Source organism: Notolepis coatsorum (genome assembly GCF_963971535.1).
Source record: "Notolepis coatsorum genome assembly, chromosome: 8".
Lineage (NCBI taxonomy): Eukaryota > Metazoa > Chordata > Actinopteri > Aulopiformes > Paralepididae > Notolepis > Notolepis coatsorum.
In genome coordinates this window covers 27,031,557-27,053,437 of record NC_140172.1, presented here as the reverse complement: position 1 = coordinate 27,053,437, position 21,881 = coordinate 27,031,557, and positions in this window count along the sequence as shown.

Below are 21,881 nucleotides of genomic sequence, written 5' to 3'. Positions count from 1 at the left end.
CCCCTACGTTCTGCATCTTCTGGCCGCCTCAGACCTACTCCTATCCAAGCTCCCGGAGGGTCATCAAAGAGAAGCCGCCTATTCTCAGTCCTTGCCCCACAATGGTGGAATGAACTCATCCCAGTTAGGACAGCCGAATCCCGTCCAATCTTTCGCCGTAGGCTAAAGACTCACTTCTTCAACCATTATCTGAAATGATAAAAAAAAAAATATATATATATATATATATATATATATTATATATCTAACCCTGACTAACCTTACTGTCATGCACTTGTCCTAATAAACTAACCTACACTGTAACACGCAACACTTTGATAAACATTGTTACTCAGCTGATAGAGTTGTACCCTTCTTGCTGTCTTGTCATACAGAACTTGTAAGTCGCTTTGGATAAAAGCGTCAGCTAAATGACTAAATGTAAATGTAAATGTATATACATATGGCGGGGAGGAGACTGTCCATTAGGAGAGGGTGGGTGGGTATCTTAGTGTCTTCATACCTGTATCACTGTCAGAGCATGTGAGCGGCGCGGCGCGAGAGCGGCGCGGGGAGTGGAGCTTGCGGTTTTGACGTGAGCGACGGAGTGGGTTTTAAAATGGGTCGGCGCAACTTCCGGAGCGAGAGTTCTCCTCCGCTCCAATCCGCTCTGGTCCGCTCAGAAACTGATGTAATATACATGTAGTACAATGCCAAAGCAACAGGTGGCGATGTACAAACATGAAGGCCATTTTCAACCAATGAGAAGGGTGAACCGTCACTCACATCCTGCTAGACCAAAGTAGAATCCGCCATTGTTGTTGTTGTTAGCTTACATGCTAACATGAATGGCAGCGACCATAGCATTGTGGCTAGGCTAGCTACCATCGCTTAGTAGAGCTAGTTGAAGGGATATAAACGTTATTCAACATTGCAGAATGGGTACAATTACAATACGGCTCAATACAAACAATTGTTAAGGGGCCCAGGGGGTGTAGACTGTTGTAGTTTGGTCAAATCAAGCTAATTTACATCATGCTCCAAAAAAAATTCTGCTGAGCGAGCTGTGGAGCGGGGAGCGCTTGATTCGTAAATGAAGGTGAGCTGAGCGGCGTGGCGGCGGGGTCAACATGAGCGATTAAAGGAGCGGAACAAGCCATCTAGAGCGAAGAGCGGATTTCTCGTCCGCGCCGCTCCGCTCACATACTCTGATCACTGTACACATTAATTAATACTACTCTAATACAGCTCTGTATACATCTGATTAGCACTATTACTCAATAGTAGTACTAATGAATATATGCTATATACCCAGTTTAATCCCCTGTACATTTTATATTACTTTTGCACTTTACTGTTACAGTTGCACTCTGGTTGAAGGCCAAACTTCTTTTTGTTGTACTGTACAACTACTAAGTGCTTTTTAATGACAATACATTTGAATCTAATCTAATCTGTTCTAATGGAGGAAGTGGCAGCAAAACCCCTGAAGAGAGAGACATAGAAAGAGAGGGACAGCAGTCTGCCAGTGAGGTGACTTCTGACATGAGAGAGAGACAGAGAGAGGGACAGCAGTCTGCCAGCGAGGTGACTTCTGACATGAGAGAGGGAGAGAGACGGAGAGATATTTATGTTTGTCACCCCTTTGTTTCATCCAATCCAGTTACTCCTTTATGTTTTAATAAACATCTTTGGACCAATGTGTCCCTAAACTTAAACTCCCCCGATCCTTAGGCCACACCCCCTTAGACCACGCCCCCGTTGTGTATCTTTTGAACCGTTTGTCGTAGAGACTTGCGGGTTGTGTCATTGTACTCAGTAGGGATATCCTCTTTCATTGGTCTATGTTGACCACGCCCCCATGGTTAGCCCCCCCCCTTATCATTAGGTCCCGCCCCCTTTTTGTATCTTTTGAACCGTTTGTCTTAGAGACTTGCGGGTTGTGCCATTGTACTCAGTAGGGATGTCCTCTTTCATTGGTCTATGTTGACCACTCCCCCGATCCTTAGGCCACACCCCTTAGGCCACACCCTCTTTGTGTATCTTTTGAAGCGTTTGTTGTAGAGACTTGCGGGTTGTGGCATTGTACTCAGTAGGGATATCCTCTTTCATTGGTCTATATTGACCACTCCCCCGATCCTTAGGCCACACACCCTTAGGCCATGCCCCTTTGCGTATCTTTTGAACCGTTTGTCATAGAGACTTGCAGGTTGTGCCATTGTACTCAGTAGGGATATCCTGTTTCATTGGTCTATGTTGACCACTCCCCCGATCCTTAGGCCACACCCCCTTTTTGTATCTTTTGAACCGTTTGTCATAGAGACTTGCAGGTTGTGGCATTGTACTCCGTAGGGATATCCTCTTTCATTGGTCTATGTTGACCACTCCCCCGAGCATTAGGCCACGCCCCATTTGTGTATCTTTTGAACCGTTTGTCGTAGAGACTTGCGGGTTGTGCCATTGTACTCAGTAGGGATATCCTCGTTCATTGGTCTATGTTGACCACTCCCCCGATCATTAGGCCACACCCCCTTTTTGTATCTTTTGAACCGTTTGTCGTAGAGACTTGCAGGTTGTGGCATTGTACTCCGTAGGGATATCCTCTTTCATTGGTCTATGTTGACTACTTCCCCGATCCTTAGGCCACACCCCCTTTTTGTATCTTTTGAACCGGTTGTCATAGAGACTTGCGGGTTGTGCCATTGTACTCAGTAGGGTTATCCTCTTTCATTGGTCTATGTTGACCACTCCCCCGATCATTAGGCCACACCCTCTTTGTGTATCTTTTGAACCGTTTGTCGTAGAGACTTGCGGGTTGTGCCATTGTCAGTAGGGACAGTAGGGATATCCTCCTCCCTTCTCCTTTGTCCCCTATCCTGTGTGTCCCCCCCCCACTTGTTTGACCTATCATGTGAGTGTTCTCCCCCCCCCCGTTTCACTATATAGGGCTCCTCCCGACAACAATCGGTCTTCTCTACTTGGGCAATTTCAGCTGATTATCTGGGCGGAAGCCTCAGCCATTTTCTCTAACTACCTTGTATATATTTGATCTATCTGGCTAATAAACCTTGTTATTAATCGGACCCACAGAGTGAGTAAGTCATTTGACTCATTTCCTACTATTGATATATCCTACAATTTGGCGTCGCAAACTTTCGTGCTTGTGCAACTGTGTTTCACTCTCATGCATAGAAAAAAAGGGAGTAGTTAGCTGGCTTTATTGGAATGCATTGGTGCATTCCCCCTCTTTCTCTGCGCACAATTGAGCATCTACGGTGTATATTAATATTGAGATCATGGCTGAGTAGTAGAGTGACGTGCATTGAATATTTGGTCTGTATTGTGAATTGTTATGGGAGAATGCGCGCATCCCGGCCCTCTACAGTGTTACTGGGGGATTTGCTGGGTTGTGGTGTACAAATCCCAGTTTGGGTGTTGCCGACAAAAAAATAGGTACAATATCTGTTGTGTGTGTACGACTCGACCGAGCGTACGTGTGTTTGTACGCATAGCTAACGCTATACGGTTGTGTGTAATTCTTGGAGACAATATTTGGATTGGATTGTTCTCGGTCTCTGTAATGGGTAGGACGTGCGACTGACAACAGGGGATTGAGGTAATTCATCCAAATATTGTTGTATTATTCAAAAGCTCCCAGTTTGGCCATAAAAGACGTTGTGGTTGTTATTATATTCGCCTTCCTTCCTGAAAGCGATCTTAGGTTAAGTTAACTATTGTCATAACAGATAGGCGGGCAGGGAAACGGCGAGACATTTTGGTTGTGTTGTTTAGGGAGAGATACAGGAGAGCGCGTATACAGGAGAGAGGAGGATAAATTAGATAACGTGTTTTGGGGTACGTTATATAGCGTGTTAGATCCGTGATTGTCGGCGTGAACACTATAGCTTTGCCTAGTGTGTGTAACAATTACAGGACATAACTTTATTTTCATACACAACGATCCTATATCACTCGAAATAGTTGTGTTCATATTAATATTGTGTTTAGACAGTCGTGAGTTGACAGTCTCATGCACCCGACCATTGTAAATCGTGCGAAATACTAGCCTAGTAACCTCCGGTGTCAACAAAAGCCGACCCTGTTAACACTTTGAGTGCCAGCAGGGGGCGCACGATTTATCGCTTGAGTGCCAGCGCTTAAGTCAATGAGAGGGCGAGCACATTTGCGAATGCATAAACTATATCTTAAATTATGGCTATGTGTCGAATACGCCTGTCGCTTATCAATGACTTGCTTCCAGTCAACATATACGAAACGGATTGTTTTTTCATCGGTACATTTCCATTTTATACTATTTTGAAAAACGCTCGTTTTTGGAAATTTCCAGGGAAAAAAAGAGATTCTGCAGGAATCGCCCTTTAGTGGAATACACAAAACACGTTGTAATTTTTTGGCCTATTTATGAATCGTTTTCAAATAAACGCTAGATTATCGATAGTATATGTGTACTTATGCACGCTAGAGAAGCGGGCTGAAGAATTTATTATCTATTTCCTGATCAGCACACACACACACACACACACACACACACACACACACACACACACACACACACACACACACACACACACACATACACATATTTTTCCTGTTCGAGCTCAGAGACAGTCCCAATGGTAACGTGAGGCTAGATTGATGAAAAATGTATGGAAATCACTAATAAAAGAAATAACGATTAAATAACGAGATTTCTCATCCTTGGCACTCAACGCATGGCATGAACTAACGAGATTTCTCGTCGCTGGCACTCAAAGTGTTAAACACTTCCGGGTTTACGGAGAATCAGACAACAACAGATGGCGTAGTGACGCCACGAGGAGCGACCATTTTGAATTGTAGTTTGATCTCACGTCCGGTTTCGCGATAAATAATGATAACAGCACTATAACTTGCTTATTGACAATGATACATAATGTAATTTGGTTAATATGTTTAGTTGATTCAACATCTAAATTCGTTACAATATACAACTGAAATATATACATTTTAGAATCATTATGATAAATTAACTTTGACTTGAATGAATGCCCATTCTTTCTCTACATACATTTCATTATGCACTATACAACTAGGTTAATAAGTTATAATTAAGATTGTATAAGATTTATTTAGGATAACTAAAGACAGGATTTGTAAGGCCCGACAACACACGTTAATGTCCCCATGGGCCGTACAAGTCTTCTATAAACAAGTCAAGAAGAAACATAACAATAAGTCAAGAACAGAACAAGAACACCATAAGGTCCAACAAATTTTAAATAAATGCAAATAAATGAAAGAATGCAAGCACTCCCAGACATACCCCACGCTAAGGTAAGGAAAAACTCACTAAAACCTAACAATAGGGAAAAAATGCTCCACAGGCAGTGTGGAGGAGAGAAACCTTAGAAGGGCCATTCAAGGGGGGATCTCCCTTCTTAGATGTCTAGTAGTGTTGCAGACTAACAGTTGGTAAGCATGCACTCAAGTGTGTAGTGAAACACAGATGAGTGCATGCAATAGCAACTGAACATTTTGAAAGATTAAATATAGAGCTGATAGCAACTGAACATTTTGAAAGATTAAAGATAGAGCTGATTGTGAATCTATTTGAGGCACAGGGGCGGCGCAAAGAGGGTCGCGTCTGTCTCTCTCTCTCTCTCTCTCTCTCTCTCTCTCTCTCTCTCTCTCTCTCTCTCTCTCTCTCTCTCTCTCTCTCTCTCTCTCTCTCTCTCTCTCTCTCTCTCTCTCTCTCTCTCTCTCTCTCTCTCACACCTTTGTAAAACAAAGACCAAAAAAAATGCCTTTGAAAACAATATGTAAAGATATATAAGATGGTATATATATACCTATTGTTCACACTATGGTGAGGCATGAGGACATGGTGTTTACATATTCAAGTGGTTAGGGCTGGGCGATATAACGATAACGATAATTATTGCGATATATGTTAATAATCGATTTTCTTTTGTTAAACCCAGAGACAGTGGACAGACTTGTCTTTCTTGCCTGCAAGTAATGGCTTTGCTTGTCCAAATGACAATACTGACCAAATTGAGATTTATTTTTCTCTTGTCCATTTATTTTGTTTGCTTTCTAATGTAAAATACAGTTTGAAACCGTCTGTACACAGTAGTGAAGGATTTGGGGTGCTTTTTCAATGTATGTGATGTATAGATTGGGGGGAGATGACCACAGCTAAAACGGTGAGATCGAAATGTGCATGGAAGACGGTGATAGAACGGTGACCAGTGGATTGAATACACTGCCAGCGAGGGTGTTTTGTTTTGAATTCCTTGTAAGAACAAATTGATAAGAGAGTGTAGGCCCAGAGCAGGAGGGAGAGAGGTTCATCTTAATGAAACGCGAAATGTGTGTAAAGGTTAAACGCGGTTGTCATGACAGCGCGGCACATGACAAACAGAAGGCGGGGCCGTCGTTGTTACGACAAAGATCTATAAGTCGAACGGTGTTTCCGGGTGTAAGGCAGACCAAGAGCGAGTAGGACTGAGATCACACAGAAGACACTCTCTCCTCTCATCGAGAGGGGGGGGGGGGGGGGGGGGAAGAATGCCACATCATCATTAGCTTCGGCTAACGCGAGGAGGGTTAGGCTGACGACCAGGCCTGACCACTATTGGACTGAAAGGACAATAGACTGAACACACCGAAAGATCATTAGAATAGACCTTTCAAGGACAATACCATCTGTTAACATCTGAGCTGAGGTTTCTGTTTATCAAATAAAACCACGCTTTTCCTTGTAAGGTATTTCACGTTGTCGAAGTGTCGAATTCTTACGGAGGTGGAGAATTATTATGGTTTGCGGATTGTACTAACGGGGAGAGATAAGGATCTTATCAGCCAGTGTCGGAGACGTCAGGACCATTAAAATGACACAACGCAGAGGAATTGGATGGAGAGCCAAACAGACGAGGACGTGATACTGGCCAGTTTGATCAGGATCTAACAGTTGGTTGCCGATGACAGCCGGATTTGCAAGAGATAAAAACAACGGGAACAGTTGGTTGCCGATGGTAGCCGGATTTGCAAGAGATAAGAGCAACGGATAAAGACTTTTTCAATAATGGGGCGACAGTGGACAACAGTCATCGTGTGTGGGAGAATCATGATCGAGCAAGGCCGGCCAGCCCTGGGAGAGAGCGTCGAGTCGAGCGGTCATGAGGCGGACCAGCGCTGTAGGAGAAACAGCGCTTAGGAGAAAGATGTGAGTTCACTGTGCACACACGGTTGTTTTGATCTTTTAAGCCAAATAAAAACGAACAGATAGTACATCCGTAAATAAGTAGCGACAGAGAAGCCAGCTGTAATAATATGAGCAGAGAGCCATGGTGAAAATCGAGGGTGTTATCTACACAGAATGAAAAGCAAACGAGGCAGGCTGCAGGGTTTTGGGAGTGTAAATGCGAGATGAGGAGTGGGGGGGATGCTGAACCAGACTGAAATTTGTTATGGCGGGATTGTTATGACAAGACTGTCGCCTGAGACGGCCCACCTTAAACTGGTCGCTGTGGTCTCAAGACGGCCGGAATTTGTCGTGGCGGGAGGAAAGTCGAAATCAGGGGTTTACCTTAAAGTGTGTATTATGTCCGATAAGCAAGAGTATTAGTCTGAGAAATCGTCCCCTGATAATGGATAGGAAAGAGAGGAAAAACAGCTGTGTTTTTAGGCCTTGGAAGGAAGGGCAGCGGCCGTTTGTTTGAGAGAGTAGCCATTTGCACCGAGACAAAATGGCCGTGAGCACCACGAGGAGATAACAACAGATAAGAACCAGGAAGTGACACGTCAACTAAAACACCATAGAGGAGGAGTAGGTCGCCACCTAGTGGCGGAAGGGGGGTAGTGCGGGGGAGTTTTCATTACCCATAGGGGAATATTTAGATATAAGTCTGTACTACCATCTAGTGGCGGAGTGGGGGAGTGAGTCAAGTTAGAGAATCTACTGCAGCACAGAGAGTGGATCTATTATAATAATAATATAGATATACAGGTTAATTCAAATAGAGTTTAATCATACAATGGATTAAATAATAATTGCACAGAGAGGAGGTGCAGTTATTTGAATGGGTTAATTATGGAATAAAGAGGGAGTTTGAATTCTAGTGGGGCTTTCTCACACCTAATAGGCAGAGTCTTGAAGACATGTCACCAGAAGAACTGGCGCGCGCTGGGGGTCAACCTGGGATGAACAGATAGAGCGCGGAGTGGGTATCGTTTAGCTGCGGGTGTCACGCCGGAAGACAAACAGGGAACAGCCCTGTAGGACAGATTATGGGTGTGGAGAAGGTGGTAGACTAATAGCAAAACAAGGGAAGTCGAATGTACAGACGACTGCTGGTGTTGTGTCTCTGCTTTCAGCGGGGGGAGACACCGACAGCGGTGGAGACGACCAGGAGACAGACTGGAGGAGGAGGAAGCAGCAGGGGCCAGGCACCGCAGCCTGGTACACAGATCATCCACGACAAGAGAGAGGAGACGGCGGCGGTGGAGGAGCAGATGTGGAGAGGACAGCCAGAGACACTGAGCAGTAGCAGACCAGGGGAGACATTTTTGCCTAGGGGACCGCCCTGGGAGGGGGACCAGCTCAGGAAAGGAGCCGTCACTGAAAGGGGCCCTTGCCCTAGGAGACGGGACCGGCCCAAGATGGGAGGTGTACTGTAAGAGGGAAGGGAGCGCTCTGATTTGGACGTGGGGTGTACCTAATAGGGGGGCCGAAGGGTTTAGGTGTGTCGTCTGAAAAGTTGCAATCTGTGTTTTTTCTCTGTCTCTCTCTCTCTCTCTCTCTCTCCTCCCTGACCGTTGTTTATCCTTTCTGGTTTGGGTGTGATGCGGGTAATGGAAAACAATAAGGCAAACAGCAGACGGCGGGGCCCTCATTGTTATGAGTCTATTTTTGTGTATAATTAATTGAAAAACCAAGTAGTCTGTTGATTCTTAAGGTTGATTAAGAATCAAAGGGGGGAATGAAGGATTTGGGGTGCTTTTTCAATGTATGTGATGTATAGATTTGGGGGAGATGACCACAGCTAAAACGGTGAGATCGAAATGTGCATGGAAGACGGTGATAGAACGGTGACCAGTGGATTGAATACACTGCCAGCGAGGGTGTTTTGTTTTGAATTCCTTGTAAGAACAAATTGATAAGAGAGAGTGTAGGCCCAGAGCAGGAGGGAGAGAGGTTCATCTTAATGAAACGCGAAATGTGTGTAAAGGTTAAACGCAGTTGTCATGACAGCGCGGCACATGACAAACAGAAGGCAGGGCCGTCGTTGTTACGACGAAGATCTATAAGTCGAACGGTGTTTCCGGGTGTAAGGCAGACCAAGAGCGAGTAGGACTGAGATCACACAGAAGACACTCTCTCCTCTCATCAAGAGGGGGGGGGGGGGGGGGGGAAGAATGCCACATCATCATTAGCTTCGGCTAACGCGAGGAGGGTTAGGCTGACGACCAGGCCTGACCACTATTGGACTGAAAGGACAATAGACTGAACACACCGAAAGATCATTAGAATAGACCTTTCAAGGACAATACCATCTGTTAACATCTGAGCTGAGGTTTCTGTTTATCAAATAAAACCACGCTTTTCCTTGTAAGGTATTTCACGTTGTCGAAGTGTCGAATTCTTACGGAGGTGGAGAATTATTATGGTTTGCGGATTGTACTAACGGGGAGAGATAAGGATCTTATCAGCCAGTGTCGGAGACGTCAGGACCATTAAAATGACACAACGCAGAGGAATTGGATGGAGAGCCAAACAGACGAGGACGTGATACTGGCCAGTTTGATCAGGATCTAACAGTAGGCTGTGTGCTAGCAGAGCTATCTCCAGTCACGAGTCACGGTGCACATGTGCGGTGGTTTGTCCACCATAAAAGCGCCAAAAGATAGAAAATAAACGAGCACAGCCAGAACTGTTCAACCCCCCTGGAGCCACAGCCAGCAGAGAAGCCGGTTTACTTTAGCTTTCAAACCAGCTGCAGTCTGAGAACTGGAGTGTGTGAGGGGATGTACAGTAACACTAAATATGGCGGCAACGAAAAAGAATTGCTGCAAAATAATCTGTTGTTTAAAATAATACTTATAACAATATCGATAATTATCGATATCGCGTGATATGAAATTGTTATCGATATCGTTATCGCGATATCATTTTTGGCCATATCGCCCAGCCCTACAAGTGGTTATAGTGTAACAGAGTATTTTCCGTTTCCCAAATAATAGATTCTTATCAAACTGGTGAACTACACGCATGTAGCCCCTAAAGCTGCTAAAATACACATTTTGTTCACTGTTTTGTTTCTAGAAGTAGAGCAGGTTGGAAACCCTAAGTATTACTCTCCCCAAAACCAAGCCTTCTCCCCAAGCAGAAACAATTTATGAGTAACGCATACCTACTCCCATTATGGGCGGTAAGTGTGTACACAAAGTTAAAACACAGATATACACATTCTCTCAAGTAGATAATGTTTTTTTTTGGGTGATCAATGAATACAATTTTTTACATGTATTAACTCTTTTGAATTAATTGCCACAGTTATCTACAATAGCAACGATAAAGAAGTGCCAACCACATATTATTATAATAATTCATCCAGTTTTCTTTTAAGTGTTTTGGTTAATCAGAGTGTTTACCAATCGTATATTATCGTTTTTTATTATAGTGTTACTTTTTATTACATCACTAACAAAATAATAAAAGAAAAAAGACTAATTTAATCAGATTAATCACTTTATTCAAATTGAGGATTTAGTTTGACGATAAAAAAAAATATATATATAAAAAATGAAGAAAATATTTATTTTAATTTTTTAATTAAAAACGAAGGTTCGGGCGGTTAGGTGGCCGAGCGGAGATTGCGTTCGTCACCAGCCCCGGAGCTGAGCTGGATTTGCCTGTTCGAATCCAGCTCACAGCTCCGGGGTTGTCACCAGCTTGGCTGGCCGTCTGCACTGATACAATTGGCTGTATCAGAGGGTGGGAGAAGCTGGCGGGGTGGGTCCGGGTCGTTGTAAACAGCGACTCCTACAGTTCGGTCGGGGCGCCTGCTAAGCGCGGATTGGACGTGAGGGGGATAGTGTGGTCCTCCCACACGCTACGCCCTCTCAATGAGAATCCGCGCTGCCAGGTGAAAAGAAGCGGTGATTGGCTGGACGTGTGTCGGAGGAAGCACGTGGTAGCCTCCACTCTCCCAGATGATCTGACTGTGGGGGGTAAGTGCGCAGCGACCAGGAAGGGACTGGGAATTGGCATATGACTAACATTGGGATGGGAGAAAATCGGAGGAAAATGGAGGGGGAAAAAGAAAAAAAAAAAAAAAAAAAAAAAAACGAAGGTTCGAGCGTCCGTTCGAAAAACTCTGACGAAGTTTGAATCACTTTATTCAAATTGAGGATTTAGTTTGAGGATATAAAAAAGAAAAAAATATATTATAATTATATATTTTTTTTATTAAAAATGAAGGTTCGAACGTCCGTTCGAAGAACCCTGACGAAGTTTGAATCCCAAAAACAAGCTTTGGGGACAGCCTTACCAAACATATTATTTATATTATTAAAATGGAACTCAAACATGGTCCGTTGTGATGTCACAGTATGATGTCATAATAGGACATTCTAGAACATTTGTGATGTCACAGTATGATGTCATAATAGACATTACAGAACATTTGTGTATATATTCAACAATTCTCTCAGAAGATCTAATTGTGCATATTGAAACAGTACTGAACAGTACTGAACAGATAGACTAAACAACATAGATTGAAGCCTGCATTTCTAGACCAAGGTGCCTTGCCTACCGGTTTGCTGTGGAAAGGTGAGTGTCCACAACGGCTAGCTAGCTGTTCTACTTGAATACTGAATGTTAATATTGAATCAGACAATATTGAATACTGAATGTTAATTCAGGTTGACAGTTGACATCATTTGACATTTGACAGTTGACAGGGGGCTGGAAAGTTAATTTAATAAAAGAAAAAAGACTAATTTAATCAGATTAATCACTTTATTCAAATTGAGGGTTGAGTTTGAGGATATAATGGGAAAAGAATTATAAAAAGAAATGAGAATAATTCGAATAAAAACGAAGGTTCAAACGTCCGTTGGAAGAACCCTGATGAAGTTTGAATCCCAAAAACAGGCTTTGGGGACAGCCTTACCAAACATATTATTTATATTATTCAAATGGAACTCAAACATGTTCTGTTGTGATGTCTGTTATGGGAAATGTTAAAGGACAAAAAGATGAGCCGTTTGTATAAATCATTCTGAGTCGTTATTAAAAATAGGAAACATAGTTTATTTCATCTGTGGCCACAAAATGAAAGTTCAGTTTACAATCAGAGACAACATGTGTTCACACACTGAGGCCCAGTCCACACGATCATGGGTATTAATGACATTTTTTTTTTTTTATTATTCAAAAAATAAAACCACACGAACCCCGCACAGAGTGAAGTCATATGCATGTAGTACAATGCCAAAGCAGTAGGTGGCGATGTTGTTCAGACATGAAGGCCATTTCAACCAACCAGAAGCATTTAGGGTTAATACCGGAAATAAACACGCAGCCCTGGAACACAAACATCCCTCCTTGCTCACAGCCATTTAGCCAACGTAGCATTTATTTTTCAGCAAGAAAACAAAGTGCAATAAAAGTGCAATAAACAAAAACGGATACATTCACTGTCTGTTCTGCCTCATTTGTTGATAAAACAAAACCAACATCAACACAATTTACCACCAAGAGCGGATAATTTAGTCTCACAAAAAGATCTCCGGTGTTGTTAGCTTACATGCTAACGTAATAATGTGGTAACGTTAACGCTAGTAGAATGAATGGATGCAAACGTTATTTAACACATTGCAGAATGGGTACAATACAATACGGCTCAATACAAACAATTGTTAAGGGGATGCAGTCTGGACTGGGTTCCTTATAAGTTATAACAATAACTTGACAACACATGAGTTTAGTTTAGCTGCAGCTACAGGTTTACTCTGAGCGTCAGGTCAGGAATGCGACAACAGACATCATCAGTCGATCACAACACTCTTCAACACAGACGATACCTTTCGAACAAAAGTTTGTTACAATCATTTTCATATAACGCTACTTGGGACAGCTCTGCTGTAAACACTGGAAATAACCTCGGTTTCTATGCCCACACGCAACCACTGCAACCGGGATGTGTGCAAAACTTCACCCTGGACTCAGGTTTTCAAAGACGGCGGTTGCAGTGTAGAAAAACCCTGGTTGTGTGTGGGCAAACAGTGCAACTGCGCACATACAATCACGGTTACATTAAACCCAGCGCTCGTGTAGACAGCCCCTGAATCTGACCAGCAAAGTGACCAAGAGGTCTGGGCAGAACATAGTTTATACACACTTGCAAGACGTAACATTATACATCAGATATGATGATGAAAGTATAAACAAACTGGGTTCTCAGTAGGGGAGTAATAACACTGCCGTGCTTTGGCTAGCTGGGTACTTTGGCCCTTTTAAAGAGACACACACATTATACTAGCTGGCCATAACCAGTCAAGCTGTACAAAGATAAAATTATATCTCAACACAGATCTATAATGACATGATGTCACAGTATGATGTCATAATAGAACATTCTAGAACATTTGTGATGTTACAGTATGATGTCATAATAGAACATTCTAGAACATTTGTGATGTCACAGTATGATGTCATAATAGAAAATTCTAGTACATTTGTGATGTCACAGTATGATGTCATAATCAAACATTCTAGAACATTTGTGTATATTCAACAATTCTCTCAGAAGATCTCATTGTGCATCTTGAAACAGTACTGACCAGTACTGAACAGATGGACTAAACAACATAGATTGAAGCCTGCATTTCTCAACCAAGGTGCCTTGCCTTGCCAGACCCTCTCTCGTTGGCCAGCGGTGCATAGGCATCATCCACACTTTCACAATTTCCCCACGCTTCCCAGCAGAATTGTCTAGTCTAGAGATTACTATACACCTTACAAATATTGTATTTGTCATGAGTCATTCTCCTCGGCTAATCTTTGCCATCTGTTGGATTTAGCCAGGTATATCTTAGTTCTTGGCTCATGATAGTCAAAACCATATCACAACACTGAAATATATTTTTTGATTATCTTTAATTTATCTTAGAAAATAGAATCAATTATCAGCACCCCCACCCACCCTAGTACTGCTTACTTACTTACGCCTTTTACCCCATTTGGGGCATAGGCCCTCAAGGGTTCTCCAAGCATCCCGATCCTGAGCCAACATCTCAAGTTGGCCCCAGATGTGTCCCATCTTCTTGGCATCATCTTCCAAGTCTCTGCGCCAGGTGTTTCGTTGTCGGCCTCTCTTTCTTTTCCCTTGGGGGTTCCACCTGAAAGATTGTCTTGTGATGCTCAGGGATGGTTTACGGAGTGTATGGCCAATCCATCTCCAACGCCATTGGAGAATCTTTCTCTGCTGGCTGTTGTTGTGTTTGTTGCCACAGGTCTTTGTTGCTGATGGTGTTAGGCCAGCCAATCTGGAGGATTCGGCGCAGACAGGTGTTTAGGAAAACTTGTAGTTTATTGGTTGTGGTGACAGTGGTCCTCCAGGTCTCAGCGCCATAGAGTAGGACTGACTTCACGTTGGTCTTAAAGATCCTGATCTTGGTTGTGATGGAAAGTTCTCTTGAGCTCCAGATGTTCTTTAGTTGGAGAAAGGCTCCTCTGGCCTTGCCAATCCTGGCTCGCACATCAGCATCTGTTCCACCTTGAAGTTGTCTACCTCTTCCAACGCTTCTCCTTCCAGAATGATGGGTGATGTGTTGTCAGTATTGATTCTCATGACCTTGCTCTTCCCTCTGTGGATGTTAAGCCCAAGCCGAGTAGAGTCGTCAGCGATGGTACTTGTCTTTTCCTGCATCTGCTGCTGGGTGTGAGAGAGAAGGGCCAGGTCATCTGCAAAGTCGAGGTCTTCTAACTGCCTCCATAATGTCCATTGTATGCCATTTCATTTATCTGCCGTGGATTGCTTCATGACCCAGTATTGCCAGCAGGAACAGAAATGGTGACAACAAACAGCCCTGTCTTACTCCAGTTTTTACCTGGAAGGCGTCGGTGGGTTGACCGCCATGAATCACCCTGCAGGTCATCCCCTCATAGGAGTTCCTGAGGATATTTCTGTACTTCTCTGGCACTCCTTAGTGTCTGAGTAGCTTCCAGAGGGTCTCTCTATTCACCCTGTCGAAAGCCTTTTCGTAGTCAATGAAATTAATGAATAGGGGTGAATTCCACTCTAATGACTGCTCCAGTATTATCCGCAGTGTTGCAATCTGGTCTGTGCAGGATCTGTTTTTGCGGAAGCCCGCCTGGTGGTCTCGTAGCTGTGGGTCGACGGCGTCCTTCATCCTGTCCAGTATAATCCTGTTGAATACTTTTCCTGGGATGGAGAGTAGTGTGATCCCTCTGTAGTTTGCACATTGGCTCATATCTCCTTTCTTTGGTATTTTGACGAGGTAGCCCTCCTTCCATTCTGATGGGATGTGTTCTTCTTCCCATATCTTCTTGAAGAGAGGATGGAGCATCTCTTCCATCGTCTCTATATCGGCCTTCAGTTCTTCTGCCGGAATACCGTCGGTCCTGCAGTCTTGCCATTCCTCAGCTTCTTGATGGCTTTGCGGATCTCTTCCTTTGTTGCCACGCTGCAGTCTATCAGCAGATCCCTGTCAGCTTGCTGGATGTCTGGTGGGTACTGTGGTGCTGGTCTGTTTAGCAGTTCCTCAAAATGTTCTACCCATCTTTCCTTTTGTCTTTCCTCTCCGATGATTGGCTGTCCATCTTTGTCCTTAACTGGTCTTTCTGGTTTACTAAACCTTCCTGACAGCTTCTTGGTGGTGTTATATAAGTCTTTCAAATGTCCATGTCTAGCTGCTTCTTCAGCCTCTGCCGCAAGACTCTATATAGTCTTTCTTGTCTGCCTTGATGCTTTTTTTTTTTTTTTTTACAAATGTTTTTTATTTTCCCTTTTTTAACACAAAACTAGACAAACAATACATTAATAGTAGAAATCTATGATGAATCACAGGACAATGACCGACATAATAATAACAATAATGACAGTCCAGTAATTAAATAAAAATAAATGGAGATTGAAAGACATAAAAATAATAAATACAATACAATACATATGCTCTTGCTCGCTCTTCATCACTCTTTCCTTCCCCTTCCCTCCCCCTCCACCCCCCCCCCCCCCCTCAGGACCCCCTTTTGGACTATACATCCACTATTCCGATTAACATCAGGGATTACAAGTTCATATGCTACCCTTTATCTTCTCCACCACATCTAACCAGATTGCTATGCTGGCTTCATTAACACCTAAAATTAGTGCGGTAGATATCTCTAGATAAATCACATCGAGATAGGTAAGAACCCATACCTTCTGGCACATTTTATCCGGTTGAATCCAGCGTGATGCTATCAACTTTTTGGCAGCCGTAAGACCGGACAAAATTAGTCTCTTTACATGTACAGAGGTTGATAACTGAGAAACATCATTCAACAACAATACAGAAGGCAGTACAGGTATGGTCAGAGATACAAATTCTGATAATTGAGTGGTTACTTCTTCCCAGAATATCTTAACAGAAGGGCATTCCCAATACATATGCATAAATGTACCAATATCACAGTTTAAACACAAGGAGCATCGAGGGTCTTGTCTGAGCCCCATTAGGTGCAAACGTCTAGGAGTCAGGTAAATCCTATGAATAAAATTAAGATTAATCTGTTGATGATCCGGGTTGCGTGACGACAGCCGAACGTTTGCCCAGACTTCATCCCAATCAAAATCTACTTCCAAGTTTGAGATATCCTTCCTCCAAACTGAGTCTAGGGGAAGGACATCATATGAGGACGTAAGTAAGTGACGATAAAAGTCAGAGACGAAGCCTCTCGATGTCTCCTTTTCATGAAATAATTTGTGATATCTGTGGTGCTCAAGTGGAATCTTTAATGGGACTCCGTGAGCCTTTAAAGCTGCTCTTAATTGTAGATAGAAAATATGAGGAGCTGGTGAGGTTAAATTTGTTAGATATATCATGATAGCTGCAGAGTCCCCAATCGTCGAAGATATCCCCCAATGTATGTATGCCCTTCTTTTCCCATTTAGGAAATCTGATAGGTTGTTGTGCAATAAGGAGTAAATTGTTATTAAATAGGGGAGAGTGACTATGCCATTTATGGTGGTTAGTACACTTTTTCTGTATGTCACGCCATATCCGGATAACATGTGTAATAAGAGGGCCAAATTTCAAGTTGCATTGCTTAATTGATAAGTTGGTGTATACTATATCCTGCAGTCTATGTGGTGCCACTATGCTCTCCTCTAATGGTCCCCAGGATACAGATGCTTGAGAATCAAACCAGGTGATCAGTGGTCTTAAAGAGAACGCTTTAAAATAATAGTTGAAGTCTGGAAATGCTAAACCCCCGTTGGCTTTATTTCTCTGTGCAGTGGATCTTTTTATTTGTGGAGGTTTGTTCCAAATAAATGTATATGCGGCGGAGTGTAATTTTTGCCAGTAACCAACAGGGGGGGAGGGGGTAACGGCAACATCGAGCTGAAGAAGTTAATTCTGGGTAAAACATCCATCTTAACTATTGATGCACGGGCCTGTACTGAGTTTTTTTGTTTTGACCACCTGCCGAAGTCATTTGTGATCCTATCTAGGAATCCGGAATAATTATACTTCACCGTTTGGCATATAGTGGGGAATATTTCAACTCCAAGACATCTAAAGTGTTCTACCATTGGTATATTTGCTGGGAGGGAGGTAGCCTTCGCAGTCACATTGAGTGGAAGGAAGGCCAATTTTGGCCAGTTTATCTTAAATCCCGATAGATTGCCAAAATCATCTATTACTTTGAGAAGATGAGGTAGGGAGGTGGTAGGGTTTTGCATGAACAATATTACATCATCCGCATATAAGCTAATATGATGCTGTGTGCCCTTAATTGAGATCGGCTCTATGGACTGGGATTGTCTTATGTACTGTGCCAAAGGCTCTAGGGATAGAGCAAATAGTCCTGGACTAAGAGGACAACCCTGTCTGGACGAGCGCGACACAGGGAAGTGTGGGGAGATGAATTTACCTGTTAAAATCATGGCCGATGACCATTCCAACCTGTCAAAGGCCTTCATCGTATCTAAGGATAATACAGCTGTAGGAGGTGCGGCATCCTTGCTGGAATCTATCACATGCAGTAACCGTCTAATATTATCCGTGATCAGGCGGCCTCTTATGAAGCCTGTCTGATCAGGGTGAACTAAAGATGTCATATGCTTTTGAAGTCGGATAGCTAGTACCTTAGCGTACAGCTTGAGATCGGTTCCGAGGAGGCTTAAGGGTCTATAACTACCGCATTCGGTGGGGTCTTTGTCTTTTTTAAGGAGGACAGATATGAGTGCCATATTGACGTCCCTGGAGAAGTTCCCCTCTTTGATTGAGTATAAAATCATATCAAGTAATAGGGGTCCAATTACATCCCAACATAAAAAGTACAGTTCTGGTGGAATACCATCCCAACCAGGGGCCTTACCACTTTGCAATTCAGATATAGCCTCCCTAAGTTCCTCTAGTGTAATAGGTGCATCTAACCGTTTAGCGTCTTCCTCTGAAAGTTTAGGTTTAAGTTAATTTTATCAAGAAATGTATCCCGTTTATTATGATCGAAAATCACTTCTGACTTGTACAGGTTGGAGTAAAACGTACTGAAAGTCTCGTTGATTTATTTGGGGTCTGTAATAACAAGTCCTTGTTGGTCCTTAATAGCAGGGGTATCAGCAAATTGCTCATTGGATCGTATCTTCATAGCTAGTAGATGACTCGGTTTAGAGCCATGAAAGTAATAATGTCTTGTTCTGCGTATTTGAAATTCAGATTGTTGTCTTAAAAATCTCTTTTTTTAACATTTTAATTTGAGACTCCAGTTGACATGAGTAGTTGCGTTGTAAAGAGGAGAACAACGAAGAGTGAAGCATTTCCAGCTCTACCAATTTGGATTGACGTTTCTTTTGCGGAGGTTGGAGGCAAAGACAGTAGTGTTTTCCTTGATAAAACCCTTTACCGATATCCATAACATTCTGGGGTCTTGTATCGAACACGCATTAATCTGCAGGAATTCATTGAGTTTATTTTTGAATTGTAGATTGAATTCAATGTTTTTCAATAGTGTCGAGTTAAAACGCCATCTTGGGGCTCGGGATGTCATTCTACTGAATGAGCCCTTTAGGAGTAAATAGTTGTGATCTGACAGTGCAATGGGTCCCAATTCAACGTCAAAGCTATCAAATAGTCTAGGGGATGCAAAAACATAATCTATTCTAGAAAATGTCTTGTGTCTTGCTGAGAAAAAGGAGTACTCTCGGGCCGTTGGGTTGAGTGATCGCCACAGATCCTTTACACCTGTATCCTTGGCCCAAGCCTGTAGTGCTTTCAAGGCCTGTTTCTGGTCAGAGGATGTGGTGAGACTAGATTTATCAATCGAGGGATCCCAGATGGCATTAAAATCCGCACCAATTATAAATGAATACCCAGGGAGATCTAGTCGCTCTAGTGAGTGAAGCGTAGAAGTTAGCGTCGTAAAGATTAGGGGCGTAAGCCGCTACCAAAGCGATTTTCCTGTTACAGTAATCTATTTTAGCAATAGTTACTCGGCCATCTGCATCAGACCATACGTCCAACAATTTAATATTCAACTTACGTTTCACTACTATCGCTACACCACGGGATTTAGTGCCAAAAGATGAGTAGCTTATGTTTTGATATATTTTATCCGCCAGCTTTACATTGTCAGCCAATAAAAGGTGCGTTTCACTTAAAAGAGCCACATCAACCTGTTGTCTTTTCATCCATGTAAGCACGCTTTTGCGTTTATGTTGTATGTTGAGACCCGCTGTATTCCAAATCAAGATATTTAAATTAGCCATAGTCTAAACAGGTTGCAGTATTCCTGTGTGTAATTCGTCTGGAGTAGCAATTCATAATAGATATATATCCAACTGTTAAGGTCCTGTTGAGAGCCGAGCTTGAGCATGAGAACAGACATATAAAATACATATACATATAATCCCCTATTCCCACTTCCCTCCCTCCCTTTAAAGTACACAACCAGTATACCCATATCGAGCAATTCATCATTAACTCCCCTATGCAAATTGCCATAGGGTCTAAAACTAACAATTCTACCATTAGTAGAATGTCATCAGTGGCTTGGCCACTCTCCCGTTAAATAAAAAGGAGATATACAAATAAAAGATGCCTCAAAGATTAGAGTACATTCACTTAAACCTTATACGAACTTGGATAAGTTAAAACACACCGAAGAAATAGAAAAGAAAGGCATCGGAACTAAATAAGAAAAACCTCAAAGAGTAGAGTACATTAACTTAAATCTTAAAAGAACTTGGCTAAGTTTAAACACCTAGAAGAAAATAGAAAGGAAAGGCAGTGGAGCTATTGCAAAAGAAAATAAAAAGGTTTAAATAAGTATATGCAGTACGTCCCCCAGGCCAAAGGTGGGCGATGTTCTGCTGTGAAGACTGTTGTTTCCTCCGGAGGTGACCTAAGCCGTGTGTCTAGTCACAGAACGCATGTTAAAGTTCTAGAATATTCTATTTCATTTTAATAAAAGTGCCATTAGTCCAACGTATATGGAGAGGGCGCTGTGCGGTAGCCTGATATTCTAGTATCTTCTGCAACGTTCCATTATGTTTGGTCGACGTCTCCAAAATGACAACAACAGGAAAGTGCTCGAAATGTCAATAGATCTCGAAGTCATATGCAAATGCACAGACACGGGGAAAACATCAAAATAATAATAAAAAGGGAATCTCCGGAGGTCCCAGTCAGGCTCAACACAATGACTTGGAAAAAATCATAGATCACTCAACAGAGCTAACTTAATCTACCCAGCCCAGATGTGGCGAACCATTAAAATAAAGTATTCTAGACGATATCCAGCGTCACATAGTTAATCTATCATTGGTTCCTTCTATGGTTCCTTCTATCTCCACGAATCTATACTTGTGTTCATTCAAGCAGGATTCCACTACATCTATACGTTCGGTATGTTCACCAATCGATTCCCATAGCTTCACGATTTTGGATTCGATAGATTCTTTGATAGCGTCAACCTTGTCGGATAGGGAGGATAAACTTTCAGTTAAGTTCTTCTCCATTATCTTAGCTTGAAGCCGGGACCCTTCTATCAGCGTAGCAAGATACTCCGTGTCGGTTGAACCGTCGTCTCTCTTTGACTCGTTTTCTTTTTTCTTCGTCGGTGCCATCGTGGTTCTTTCAGTCAATATAGTTAGTTGGAAACCTCAGGTGAAATATACGTACAGGTTTAAACGCATTGGGGTTATAAAAAGAGGCTTTTAAAGGCAAAATATAAATAACGGGAGCGGAGCTACTAACCACAGCGACTACTCCATACTCGAACCGGAACCGGAAGTCCCCTTGATGCTTTTCGGCTCTTGTGCGACTGTTGTTGATTAGTGCCTTCTTCCCTTTCCTCCTCTATCTTCCTCAATGACTGCTGATATCCACTCCTTATAGTTGTGTTTCTTCTGGCCCAGTACTTCTTTGCACGTTGTACTTACTGCTTCCTTCACAGACTTCCACTTGTTGTCGATGTTTTCCTCCTCTTCCATCAACTCTTGCAGGGCTTGAAACTTGTTCCTAAGTGTGAGTTTGTATTCTTCTAACTTGGTTGGGTCTCTCAGAAGTGCTGTGTTGAATGTTTGTCTCCGATTCTTCTCCTGTCCAGTTTTTTATTTCAGCTTCAGCCGGGCAACCAGGAGGTGGTGGTCTGAGGCAAC